This window comes from Artemia franciscana, unplaced genomic scaffold (assembly GCF_032884065.1).
Source record: "Artemia franciscana unplaced genomic scaffold, ASM3288406v1 PGA_scaffold_23, whole genome shotgun sequence".
Classification (NCBI taxonomy): domain Eukaryota; kingdom Metazoa; phylum Arthropoda; class Branchiopoda; order Anostraca; family Artemiidae; genus Artemia; species Artemia franciscana.
In genome coordinates, this window is record NW_027062649.1 from 3,147,507 (window position 1) to 3,161,685 (window position 14,179).

Here is a 14,179-nt window from a genome sequence, read left to right on the forward strand (position 1 = left end):
CCCAGTCCAAGTATTACTTCGAAGCACAAGAAGACTTATCCCGTCTGGACCAGCTGGGTAGTGTCATTGAGTTATTCAAGAATTCATTGGCAAACGGTGCTAACGCGCAAATTGCACTTCAGGAGGCAAACGATACATTAATCACTTTGGCTCTCATAATGAATGCCATCAAAACCCTTCGAAATGGGTCACCCACGTTGGCTTTCTGGCGGCAGTTTTTGGAAATACTTGAAATAGTGATGCAATTCAATCAAGCTCAACGAGACTGTGACTGAGAGTTTCATTTGACAGCAACTGCTCAGATGTTGCCATACTTGGTGGTGGCTGACCATCCAAAGTATGCAAGACGTCTCATATAGTACCTATATGACATGCGAAGTTTACCACAAACCTTTCCTGATGTACACAGGAAGCTCATGAAAGGATACTTCGCAGTGAAGAGAACGCACACCAGGTTAACGGCCACCTGTTCTGATCAGTTACTGGAATGTACAGTGAAGAAGGATGCAAAGACGACGGCCGGAATAATAGGAGAACAAATGGATGAGAGACAGACTGAAGCTTGGATTCTTACCTTACCGATTTCTGCCGCCATCAGTAATGCTTTCCTGCAAGTAGTCAACGTATCCACAGAGATATTGAAATATCACGAAGACAATCAGTCGACGACGACGCGATTACAACTGTCACGAGATAGAGTTCGAGACATTTTCACTACATGTGGCAATCCATTCAGCAGAGTGGACTTCGACCTAGTGAATATTGTGATTTCAAAAGTTTTGGACGATGAGAAGATTGTTTCTGATATTGCTTGCGTAGCCACAAAAGGAAAGGAGGTGGTTGAGGACTTTCTCTGCAACAGGAAAGACGATGTGAAAAAGGTTGCACTCCGAACTTTCCCTTCAGAGAGAAAAACTCAAAAAGTGAAGGGTGTCCCTAGAACCGATCTCTTGAGCTCTGAAGTAACAGCCTTGAAGAGAATCATTACTGCTCAGTTGAGCTACGGCGAAGAAAAGGAGAAAGCCGTTGCAGAGATCCTCACAAAAGAGATTCTTCCTTTCCCTTCATCCATTTTTGAATATCTTCCGGAACAATCAACCAAGACATCCTCTGGCTGAAAAATGAGGACGGGGAACAAAGCTGTGCTGTAGAACTGGCTAAGAAAAAAAGGAGGACTTGCAGCTTGGCCGGCCACTTTGAAATCCAATGAAACATCATCAGCTACAGTACACATCATTGACCTAATGTCCAAGATAAGGTCATATCGGCCTGCCAGGTTTGATACAGTCAAATCCTTCGTGGAAAGATTGCTTATTTCATTGCTTAATGATCTTCCAGTGGGTATTCCAAAAGTCCAAATTGTCTCACATCGGTACAACAGGCTGTTTGGGAAGCTAACGGACACCGGAGAGTCAATCTCCTTAAAATCACCATGCAGATTCCAACGAGGGAAGGGGAAAAACCTCCAGATTTCCCCTCTTAGCAAAATTGAAGAGCGGGATGCCGTACTTGCAAGCTCAGCGTCTAAAAGCCGGCTTCTCGAAATCTTGTATGAAGCCTGGGAGCAGATGAGTGATCAGCTTCCGAACGCACTCAACCTTTTTCTCTCAGGTGGGTTCAAGGAGAGATTCAAAGTGTCTCTGGTCAAGCGTGGCTGCTGTCCAACTTTACCAGAGCACCGTGACTACGAGGAATGCTTGTCCTCCAGCCACGAAGAGGCTGACCAACGCCTAATGACACATGCTAGGTACGCTAGCCGTTACACTTGTAGCATCGTAGCATCGTTGTGCATGCCAACGACACAGACGTGGCAGTAGCCTGTGTTCATTTTTTTGAAGAGCTTCAAGCTGAAGGACTGAGCGAACCTTTCTTGAAGTTCTCGACTTACATTATCCCAGTACGCGAGCTGGCGGATGGAGTCCACTTGTCCAAATAGGAGCAGACACAACGAACTTTTAATTTGGCGTCGGGAAAGCTTCTTTCTTAAACACCACGGTGTCTCCAACTTTTGCCTCAAAAATGGCGTCTGTGACGGAGTGGATCAAGGATGCAGAAGGGAAGCTTTCAGTCGACACGTTTAGAGAAGTTTATGACCTATCGAAATTCCTGGTCATTGAAATATGCGGTAAACAGGCCAGATTCAATTCACTGGCCAGTGTAAGGGCTTACATTCGGTGCCAGAAACAAGATGTGAAAAGACTGCCACCATCTGACGACACCTTCGAGCCATGAATATGAAGAGCCATATTCGCTACATGGATAATCTTGTCGTCAGTACAGGCTCAGCCAAACATTCCCGATCCACTGCTCCTTGGATGGAAGATGCTTGAAGGGGGAGTAGATGCGGTCGTCTCAAGCTGTGAAGAAGCATCAAGCCTGGAATCTTACTGCAGATGCAAAAGTGGAAGATGCAGGAAAGACTGTAGCTGCTCAAAAATGAAAGGATGCTGCAGCTTATGCTCCTGCTGCGGAACGAGGAAGGCATACAGGGAGTCTGACCTTGCCCCATCTGAATTCTCGGAAGAAGAAAATGAGGAATATTTTTGAAAATTTTATTTGATACCTTTTACTTTTGATTATGACAGGTCTCTAATCAGTTACTATTACCCAATTTTACGGGCAGGCCGAGTAAGACAACTCCAGTGCGCCGACTGAATCTATCTGAGAAGCAGAATTCTTTTATGTAGTAAATAGTTCAGTCGTATCACTGGCAAATCATGTCCCAAAAAGGTAATTGCAGACGCCTTAGTACACCAGAGAATATATTCGTCCATTCAAAAAAAAAACTTTTTTTAGTCAACATTTTTTTAAATTTATTTTTATTTTTAAGTAAAAGTTAAAAATTTTAAACAGTTAGGAAGTTTGAAGTATTCCTACCCTTTGAAGAAAAAAAATATTATGTTCCTTTTCACGATACGGCTAGTGATCATTTCAGTGACACTACAAAGAAAAATCGCAGACCTTTTAAAAATAAAAATAGTTTATATGTTTTTAGCTTAAATTGTACGGAATTGAGTGAACTTTCTTTTCGAATATGAAAAAAACAGTTTGTTACCTTGAAGAAATTTCGAGTTTTTAGTCTTTCTTTGAGATATTTGCCAAATCTAATAGCACTTATTTTGAAACTACAGTAAATAGAGAAAAAATAGTGTTTTTTTTTATTTAAAAATCATATTCTTGTAGATCTAGATCTCATCTTTTGATTGATATGGCATTACGCCAGATTCCTCAACCCACTAACTCGCAAAAAAATATCTTGAATCGTAACACTTAGTTATAGGCTAAATTTGGCGTTTTTGGCCTTTATCTCAGAAACGCCCCAACGGCGAACATGCGCCCTACGATATTCGTTTTTAGCATGGTCGACTACCCTAGGATCCGTCCTCAGCATTTTTGTACCTTCCGGCATGGGTGGGTGCACGATACAGAATCTGGCGCTCTGACTATGAAGTAGAAGTGGATTTGACGTTCCCGAATTGTCTCAGGTCAGTAAGAGGTAGGATTTTCTCCTTTAGTCAATGCGTAAGGAATCCTTCATATATTTTAGAGAATATAAGAGTAAGTGAAATGGGACGAACACCTTCAAAACTAGGTTTTCCGTCTTTCTTTTTCAAGGGGGTTATGAAACCCTGTTTCCAAATTTGTGGATATTGGCCAGACTCAGTAATCTCATTGAAAATAACAGACAAGGGCTTTGAGAGAAAGTCACTGAAAGCACTAATAAGAGGAAACGGGATATCTAAAGGACAGACACTTGTTCTTAGTAGTTTCCCAATTTTTCTTGGGAGAATATCAATAGGTAATTGATAAGACAATACCAGAGATAGCCATTTGTTGTCTCAGCAACTTTAAAAAGAGCTCATTTGATTGGAAATTGAAAGGTCTAGTGCCCCTTTTAATAATCGAGGGTGATTGGAGGGCAACTAACCCACCTCCCATGCCCACGACTTCCCCAAATCCATCCAGTCCAAATTTTTAGATAGCCATTTTTTCAACGTAATTGTAAGGTTCGGAAATGATGTCTTTGTGTATAAGAACCACCCACAGCCTTCAGGGCAAAGGTTGTAAATTATGCCCTGGGAACATATACAGAAAGGGTGATCGTAAAGCTTTTGGAGGGGACACATTAGATTGATAATCAGAAGTTCTAGTGCTCTTTTTAAGATTCAGAATGATCATAGAGATAATAACCCCTCCCCCACACCTCGTATTTTTCCGAAATGCATTTGATATAAATTTTGAAATGGGCATTTGCTGTAGTTGAAACATCGAAAAAGCCTCAATCAATTGGAAATTGAAAGGGCTAGTGTCCTTTTTATTAGTCGAAAGTGATTGAAGGGCGACAAGCACCCCCCCCCCCCACACGCCCATCAATTCTGAAAACACATCTAATCAAAATGTTGAGATAGCCATTATCTTCAGTGTAGTCGAAAGGTCTAGAAATTATGTCTCTGACTACCCCCATACCTTCTCAAAACCAAAACATAATTTGTACTAGGCTATATTGAGAAAAAGGGCTTCGGACTGTCATTTTAGTATACATATACTGATATATAATTCTTAGTTTTAATAATTTTTAATTTATTATATTTAAAAAGTTAAAACATTTTAAATGTATTTTTATTTATTTAAATCATGCAATAAATAACTGAGTCAAATTCAAAACGAGCAAAAATTAACATGAATAGAGATGACAACCCCAGTGTCTTCTCAAGACCAGAACACAATTTGTACTTTATTGAAAACAAAATATATTTAAAATGTTTTCACTTTGTTTTTACTTGTTTTAAAAGTTTTTATTGGATATCTCAAGGGGAACTCCTCCCCCTTAAACCCCAATTACAGTGCGAGTTTCCGGTGCCCTTTTCGAGAGTAACAAGAGATTGGAGGTCAAGCAGCCCTTCTCTCAAGCCCATTCATTTTTTTAAGGCATCCAGTCAAAATTTTGAGACAGCTATTTTTTTTTTCAGCATAGGATCGGTGTCTTATTGTTCCCAATAAGACACCTCAGCAATGTATCGAGAATGAATGGGGTAATTAAGTTGAAACTTCTAGGGATACTACTGTTACTACTTCTATTCTTACAATTTAAATAAATAAAAGAGTGTAAGTGTACCCAGGTTGGCAAAGAGCATAGATAAAATCTTTTGGGAATGATATTAAGTTTTATTTTTCAGGTCAATTAGAAGCTGTAAAATTAAATTAAAAAATACTGTTTGTGCCAGGATTAAGAATTATTGAAAAAGTTTCTCCAACATACAAATACCAACCCATAGTATGGATTCTTATAGAAGAAAACTGAAAAGATATAAAAAAAAATCCCAGAAAAAGACTATGTCAACAAAAAAAAAAGAACAGGAATTAATTCAAAAAACTTTTTCACTTAGACAAGTTTTCAAAGATAAGTAAAGAGCTCCATTAAGCCAAGAATGAGCAAAAATAAAGTCAAATAATCTTCCGAGGGTAAAACTACCACAAATCACTATCAGTAAATAAATGAAACTCAAAACGACAAGAAGTTATAACAAATGGCCGAGTCAAACTCAAAACGAGCAAAAATTAATATGAGTAGGGCTGATAACCCCTATGTCTCTCAACATGAAAACACAATTTGCGCTTTACTGAAAACAAAATACGCTTGAAATGTTTTCACCTTTCTTACTTTCATAAACGAAAAATAATCAAAGCCTTAGCGAAGAAATGACAGTAAATGACAATTTAACTGACAATCCATGGTCATTTGTTTGTTTGTTTGTTGTTGTTGTTTGTTTTTTTTTTGTTTTTTTTTTTTTTTTTTTTAGTAAAGCGTAAATCGAGTTCCAGTCTTGAGAAGGTATAGGAGTTATCAGCCCTACTCATGTTAATTTTAACTTGTTTTGAGTTTCATTTATTTATTGATAGTGATTTGTGGTAGTTTACTTTTCTTTGAAAAAATGTCTTGTGGAATAAGTTTTTTTAATTAATTTAAAGATAGAATGAAAACTGTTTGTTCAACTCTTTGGTTTCGATTGAGCCCAAAAGATTTAATTTGCCTCTATGCTGATGTTTGTTTTAAAGTAAATTCCATTTAATACTATTATCAAATTAAGGCTACATTATTTCCCTCCATGTCGAAATGAATATCTTTTTGTTCGTAAATAATGACGAAGACCACACAGCCTTTCTGTAATTAGCTATTTTTAAAAATGTATTTTTAACCAAAAACTTTTATTGTAAGTGTTTTTTGTGTTATTTTTATTATTTTCTTTGCTAATGACGGCCCTTAGATATAGGGCCGAAATGTTCAAAGAGGTTTTGTTCATTCACTGTCTTGGAGGAAAAAAAGTCCTCATTATTCTCTCTTCTGTATCTTTTTACGTGTTAAAACCCTTAAAAAATAAACTTTTTCATTATTGTTCTTTTGTATAGCTTTGAAATTATGGCAAATAAAATATAAAATCAAATTCAAAACGAGCTATTCAAACAATAAAAAGTAAAAACTTTATTAATTCGAAAGGTACAGGATAATTTAAATATTCAATAAGATATTTATATAATATTCAATTTAATTTATAATTACTCTTAACAAAATTATTCAGTGTTTGAAATATCAAAACAAAATGTTATTTTTGAATTTGTACTTTGAACACTTCATGTTCAAATTGAAGAAGCAGCAATGACACGTTACAATGAAAAAAGAATCAGTGTCGTTTCTGTTTTTTTCTTTCTATATTGAAAAAAAAACAATGAAAAGAAAAAGTAAGAATATAGCACTTGCATACTAAATGCATTTATGCGAGACTTTACAATATATATTACGCGGACTTGTCGCCTACTGTTATAAAAGTTCGTTGTAGCATAAAAACACCTAAAAACAAGGGAATAGTGCATCTTTCTACTCCGCTTTAGCTCGTTTCACTAAAAAACAATCTAAAGCGGCTTATTTAATGACACTTTGTGTCATGAAACTTCCACTTCTTTGAATTACTTTTTAAAAGCTCTTCCTGCTGAATTCAGTGACGTCACAATTTTTGTTCGAATCAGTAACCTCGTCAACGAGCCCAATCTATCCGTTGATATTCTTTATCTGTTGAATGCGGCCTTACTTCTTTTACCTTCCCATACAATTTACACTTCTTTAAATCTCTTTTTTTTGTGAAACACTTCCCTGAGATTACCTACCCCTACATTAACTAATGTCTCAATTTCCTTTCGACATCAGCAGCCTTGTCAAAGAGCCCAATCTATCCGTTGACACCATTTTCTGTTGAATGCGGCCTACCATCCTAACCTTACTTACTTCTTTTACCTTCCCATAAAATTTACATTTCTTTAAAAAAATTTTGTGAAACGCTTATCTGGGTTTACCTACCCCTACATTAACTAATGTCTCAATTTCCTTTCGACATCAACAGCCTTGTCAAACAGCACAATCTATCCGTTGACACCTTTTATCTTTTGAATACGGCCTACCATCCCAACCTTACTTATTTCTTTTACCTTCCCAAAAAATTTACATTTCTTTAAACATTTTTTTTTGAAACACTTATCTGGGTTTACCTACCCCTACATTAACTAATGTCTCAATTTCCTTTCGACATCAGCAGCCTTGTCAAACAGCACAATCTATCCGTTGACACCTTTTATCTTTTGAATACGGCCTACCATCCCAACATTACTTACTTCTTTTACCTTCCCATAAAATTTACATTTCTTTAAATCTCTTTTTATTGTGAAACACTTCCCTGAGTTTACCTACCCCTACATTAACTAATGTCTCACTTTCCTTTCGACATCAGCAGCCTTGTCAAAGAGCCCAATCTATCCGTTGACGCCTTTTTCTGTTGAATGTGGCCTACTATCCTTATCTTACTTACTTCTTTTACCTTCCCATAAAATTAATGTCATGCCATAGAAAACAAAATCAATAAGGGAGGGGATGAGGCTCAAATTACATTACCTTACCTTATGTACCTTAATCCGTCTGAGAGCTTTAAGGTCTTCTAGACCTGTAGTGCTCTTGAGTTGATGACTGCCAGTCGAACCTCCACTGCTTCTTCTTCTACTCTTTGTCAAGTTGTTTTTTGAAGGACAGGATGGAGGGAGCACTGAAAGTTGAATCATTCAGTTTATTCCAATGATTTATGACTCATCTTGAAAAGAATGTTTGGTGAGTTTTAGATTGGGAGCTTGAATTTGGTAGCTTCTTGGAGTGTCCTCTTGTGTTGTGCCGGCTGGTACTGAGATTGCTGCCAAAGATTGCTGACTTTTCTGTAGCTTGTAAGTAAGCATCATATCACTGCACAAGCATTGGTACATAGAAGTGAACTACTCCTTACTTGTAAAATTCAAAGTTGACACAGGAGCACAAGCATAAATTTATAGATTTTACCTGCCTAGTATTTTGATGGCTCACCACATCTGCCATCACTGAAACAAAGTACTCAGAAACTCATTAGCAACTGTGGATTCAAAAAAACTGTCAGAGGCATATGCCTGCTGAGCTGCAAGCACATTTCAAGGAAAACTATAACCTTGCCATCCTTTATTGTCAAAACTGACTTGGTGCCAATTCTTGGATTCTGGTCAAACATTGACCTGAACATAGAGAAACTTGTCCTGAATGTCAGTAAAGTTGAGGAAAACACTTGCAACAGCATTCATATGCTCAACAGGACAAAAATGGATGATATAGTCAGCAATTACAAAGACCTTTTCCAAGGAATAGGAAAGCTAGATGGAGAATGCCATTTCCACATGAAGGATGATGCAGACCCTATAGTATACCCAGCAAGAAGAATCCCATCATCACTTTGAAAGAAACTAGAAGCAGAACTTAGTTGCATGGTAGAACAAGATACAATTGAAAAAATCTCCAAAGCAGCTAACTAGGTTAATTTGATGGTTGCTGTAGAATAAATTTTAAGAACCAGAGCATTATTAATATTCTGAATAAAAATAAACAGATTACTATTATGGTAATCATACTATTAAAGATTACCATATGGCCATAAATCCAGAGAAGCACTCTCAGTTGGTTTAAGATACAGCAATTAATCCAGTTGTCTACAATACGCTTGTGCTTATATTATGCTTCACTTTGCAGATTGTTGTAACCTGGGTTTCTAATATACTGCTTAACAATTGACAAGACGGAAATTTCTACATGGTGTCAGAAAAATGGAATCCACTGTCCCATACCCCGAACTCAATTGGGTAGTAGACAACCTCAAGGAAGCTTGGAATAGATTGAAAAGCCATGCAACACTCATGTTTGCAGGCACCTTGAGTGGAAAGACAGAGACTGTTCAATGTGCATTTTTAATAATATGGCTTGGTGAGAAAATACGGGACATTTTCAGCACCTGGTCTCTCACCAAGGCTGAAAAAAAAACCATATTGCAGTGTATACGCAAAAGTTCGATGAATACTTTAGTCCATCTGCAAATCCAATCTTCTCACGTTATGTTTTCCACAAACGGGATTAGAACGACATTGAAACTGTGGAACAGTATGTGACAGATCTAAAGCTTTTGGTCCATGATTGCGAGTACAGTGCTGCAATCCGTGATGAAATGGTACAAGATAGACTTATCTGTGGAGTTAAGTCACCAAAGATACGTGAAAAACTACTGCAGATGGGACCAACACTAACTCTTCCCCAAGCAGTCACTACTGCTCGAGCCCACACAGAAACCCAGGCACAACTAAAGTCGATGTCAACAGCAGCGACATCCAACCACGAAATACAAATCAAGCAGTAAATCGACCTCGTCCAGTATAACAAACAATCCAAAGGACCTGCCAGACCCAATATGGCGAAAAGACAAGATTGCTATTTGTGTGGTGGGGATTAAGGCAGCCCATAGTAGATAAATCAGCTAGGAAGAGGTTTTTCAGCCCGAAAAAGCCCATCAAAACAAAACAAGCTCAGAAAAATATCTAATAATCAGAATCCCGTACGAGTGTAACTACTTGTTGTAACTACTTCAAAATATTTTTTTTAGATACTTGTGCAAAGATAGCTTTTGGATTGCTTCTAAATCCTCATGCTTGCTCAAAGACTAATTAGTCAACCGATCTAGATGATGAAATGCCAACCTTCTTCATCATTGATAAAACAGGACTTTCAAAGTAATATCAGTTAATAGCGCTAGCTATTAGTGTTGTGATTCAGATTGAAATTTTCCTGGAGATTGGTGCAATGAAAACTTCAAAATATATTTCCCAATAGGTCTCTGTTAAATAATACTATTTCAAATGCTAATTATGCATAAGAATTTTTATTGTCAGGTAATAAAAACGTTATTAGATTACTGATAATTTTATGTTCTTCTATCAACAAGCGTATTTCAAAAAATTTGGGACTCGATCGTATCTCGGCTATGCCAACTTCTAAGAGACGGCAAGGCTCTGTATATTTCGAAGCAAAATTTTTGACATTTGTATGCATAGAAGGCGGCGATTCACTTCTGTTTAGTTTATTTCAGATTATTTGACAATGACATCTTAAAGAAGCAAAGTTTTAAATCTTTATAAGACTGTAAGTTGCCTACTAAAGGATTGAAAGAGTAATTAATATGTCCTGAAAAATAGATCAATGTTACGTGTAAAAAAAAGATAAAGGATACAGCATTAGACTTTACAGTCCCTACTGGCAGTGCTGATCTCCATTTCTTGGCCCTTCAGCCAGGGAGTACAATGGGGGGTTTACCTGTAGGACAAATAATATTTTAAAAAATTAGTTTAGCTTTCTTAGTCTGGCTTCAAGTTAATTCTCCTTCAGTTTTTTCACATAAAGTTATTGTTACCATCACTATTTTTCCAACCCAATCCACATTAGGGCCAATTATATCTGAGGGCTAAGCTTATATGTTAAAGTTTGTTGATTTTACAGGTTAGTAGGCCTAGCTTAATTAATTGTTGTTTATTTCTCATCAAAACTTGGCTAATTATGCCAAATAAATTCAATTTTAAAGAAAATCAACACTGTTTCATATACCTAGGACAGTAGGCTATCTATACAGTACATCCCTTCTTCTGAAGGAAATATAATACAAAGAAAAGAAATAGTACTCTAGTTTAGTCTACATTCAATTCCCCAATCAACACTGTCCTAATGTAATGGTTGCTACTGTGGTAATGTAACCCCTGCTTTAAGTAGGCTACCAGATATAACTTCTCAGGGTGTTGTATTGGCTATAGTAAGTCTCTATTAATCAGATTTTTATATTTCATTCTATTTTTATCTACATTTTCAGTAAAATTCTAGTTTAGCTACTTTTCAATACCCTGGAAAGGGGTTTGGTTAGGAAATTGAAACTTTCAGGGAGGGTTCTACAACCAAAGGTATGTTGTAGAAAGGTATTTTGAAGTACCTACCTCCATTCTTCCTCCCTCTAAAGGGCAGTGACCTTGGATGACCTTTAAAAATCTTTTTGATAAAAGTGAAACCTTGCAAAACAGAGATTCTGCATGAATAAATTACCTGTTTTCAGCTTCATAACTCAATTCCAATTTATGAGGTTTCAATTATCTACAAATACATTTCCTAAATTTAAACAGAACCCATTGATATGGATGAAAATCCTATGCAAATAACAAGAATTGAATTTTCAGAATTAAAACCAGAGAAAAAGAAGCTAATAACTGAAAATTGAGACAGAATGTCATTTTGTCAAAATTTCAATAGGTAGACCTATCAAGTTTACAAATTTCTAAGACTTAGAAATTAGAAGTGTTAACATGGAAGCTTGGTAATACCTTTTCAGAGTATGTTTTGACCTTGGATTCATTTCTGAAAGTTTCATTTTCCTAACTTAACCCCTTTCCAAGATAGTGAAAAGTAGTTAAACTAGAACTTTACTGATTTTCAAATAATAAATTATCTATTGGATCTCAAATCTTTTGTAATAAGATGATGATATTCACTAATTAACAACACTAATGCCCATCCGCAAAGAAACACAACATTTCATGCAATGAAAAGGAAGAGATAAATATATTATTATTTAGAGAAAACCTTTAACCATAGTAACCAAAGGTTTGAAAATGTTTTTTTTTTAATTATATTGTGAGAAAAATTGCTACTTACAGCTAGTTCAGGAATCATAATCACTATTTTGATTAGTCTTCATTGTAAGATGTTATTTTGGAAACAGACTTACTATTTGAAAAAAGAGCCTCAAAACCCTTGAAAATGTCATTGAATTGAAAAAAAAATTTATTCAAATCCCCCTTGTCTAAACCCTATACAGGAAACCTATAGTCCCCTCCTTGAACAGCAAGGGAAATTGATTTTATGTTTAGATAGTATGGATATGTCCTCTGTTCTTCCTTGTCACTAGCAGGGCATTGGGACATCATAGAGAAATGTTGAATTTTTCACTTAAAATGTATTTTTCTTTAAATTGGTCTTTATATATTTGACTTGATAATGCTATCATTAAGTGACCAAAAAATGCACTTCTCTTTTCCTGGGTGAGGTTTGTTTAGGAGGCATTATGTGCAGATATATCAGGAAAGAGATGAATCTATTTCTTTTTGTTGCCAAGGTCATTCTAAGTGCTGGTTTGTTTTTATTATCTTATAAAACTAAGGTTTTTTTTCATTTGCCAGAACAAAGACCATATCCAAATTTTTCATGAAGTTCATAGAGAAAACCACTTGACAACTATTGCAGCTGTTATGTGCATAGTGTCTGCCTAAATAAATGTATTCAGATTGTTTCCCCTTTTTTGTACAATTTATACAATAGAAAGTCTGGGAATCCTCTTAATAATCAATTTTCATGTTCTTTGACTTTCTTAAAAGCAGGTTTCTGAGATAGGCCTTTCCCATTTTTCCATTCCAGATTAAGTCACTGATTTAGGAATTGAAGGTTGAGACTAAACAGAGACTAAAATCAGTTTTAGTAGTATATTTGAAAAAAAAATTCTCACAGGGTTCGGACCATGAAAAGGAAAAGAGAACAACATACAAAAAGAATCAATTAAACAATTTGACAAAATGATTAAACACCCACATCCAGTCAGCACTTAAGGCAGCAACAATGCCTCTCCATGATGACCTATTCAGTATCTTCAGCCAAAGTCCATACTGGAATGTTCTTGAGAGTTCTGTGTCTTTTTCTAGGCATTGTCCAAGTGTAGCCTTCTGTTGTTCATGCCATCAAACTCCTGGAAGAGTCCAACCCCAAACATCATGAGGCAGATGATTGCTGTCCATTCTAACCATTTTCACAATATTGCCACCAACTCCTTATGATTTTATCAATAACAAGTGACTGCTCAGTCTTCTCTCTAATGAATTAGTTGGTAATTTTGTTTGTCCAGTTGATTCCAAGAATCCATTGAAAACAATTATATTCAAAACTTTAGATCCTTTTCTATAGCTGTTTTGTCAGAACCCAGCTTTCAGAACCATACACTAGTACTGACATAACATTACTGTTGAAGAGCCTCAATTACAGCTTCAAAGAGAAATTGGTACCTCTCCAAATGTTTCTTAACTTATCAAAGGTGCTTCCTGCACATGTGATATGTGTGGCAATTTCATGCTCAGGGCTCCTATCAGTGCACACTAGAATCCCAAGGTAACTAAACATGCTGTAACCTTGCCTATAATCAAGAACCATAGGGTTCCAATAGATTTTTGTTTTTTCCCAGACCCAATTCATATGGAAGGGATAGTTGTGTAAATTTAAGGAGAGGGGGGCTCATTTGCAGTTCTAGTGCCCTTCTAAGAGTCAAAAGTAATTGAAAGTTAACCAGCCTCCTACCACACAAAAGATTTTATCCCAAAAAAGATTCAATTAAACTTTTGAGTTAGCCGTTCTGTTCATAATGTACAAAGATCAAATAACCATGCCTCTGGGGTTGACATAAACCTCCAGAGTCCCTGGAGCAAGGGCTATAAGTTATGCAAGTTATATGTTGTTTATATGTAAGGTTTTTTTATTGGGAAAAAGGGGCATGTTTCATTTTCGGTCTTCAAAAATGATTAAAGGCATTAAGATGAAACTTTCAGGAAATGTTGAGAGGGGAGTCAAACAAAATCAGATACACTCTATGCATGCTGGCTGTCAAAAGGGCATACCAGCAAAACCTAAGGAACAGCTAAGAATATAAAATTGAAACTTTAAGGATATGAGACCCTAAAAGCAAACCCTTGCTTTTTTAGATGCCCCCTTCCTTCAATA

At 36.3% G+C, this 14,179-nt stretch overlaps 2 protein-coding genes across 3 annotated transcripts in view; one reads left to right on the top strand and one right to left on the bottom strand.

Annotated features, from left to right (window-relative positions):
* LOC136041519 (exosome complex component RRP46-like) overlaps nt 1-14,179 on the bottom strand; it is a gene marked incomplete at its 5' end in the record, with an annotated part of 363,665 nt that overhangs the window by 14,623 nt on the left and 334,863 nt on the right. The window lies entirely within an intron of this gene.
* The window catches only part of LOC136041494 (eukaryotic translation initiation factor 4E-binding protein Mextli-like), a 47,252-nt gene continuing 43,496 nt past the window's right edge, over nt 10,424-14,179 (top strand). Inside the window, exon 1 of one of the 2 annotated variants that reach the window (XM_065726190.1) lies at nt 10,424-10,522. The gene's annotated coding sequence lies outside the window, so the exon portion shown is untranslated. The remainder of the gene's footprint in view (nt 10,523-14,179) is intronic. The other variant, XM_065726189.1, reaches the window with a different exon arrangement.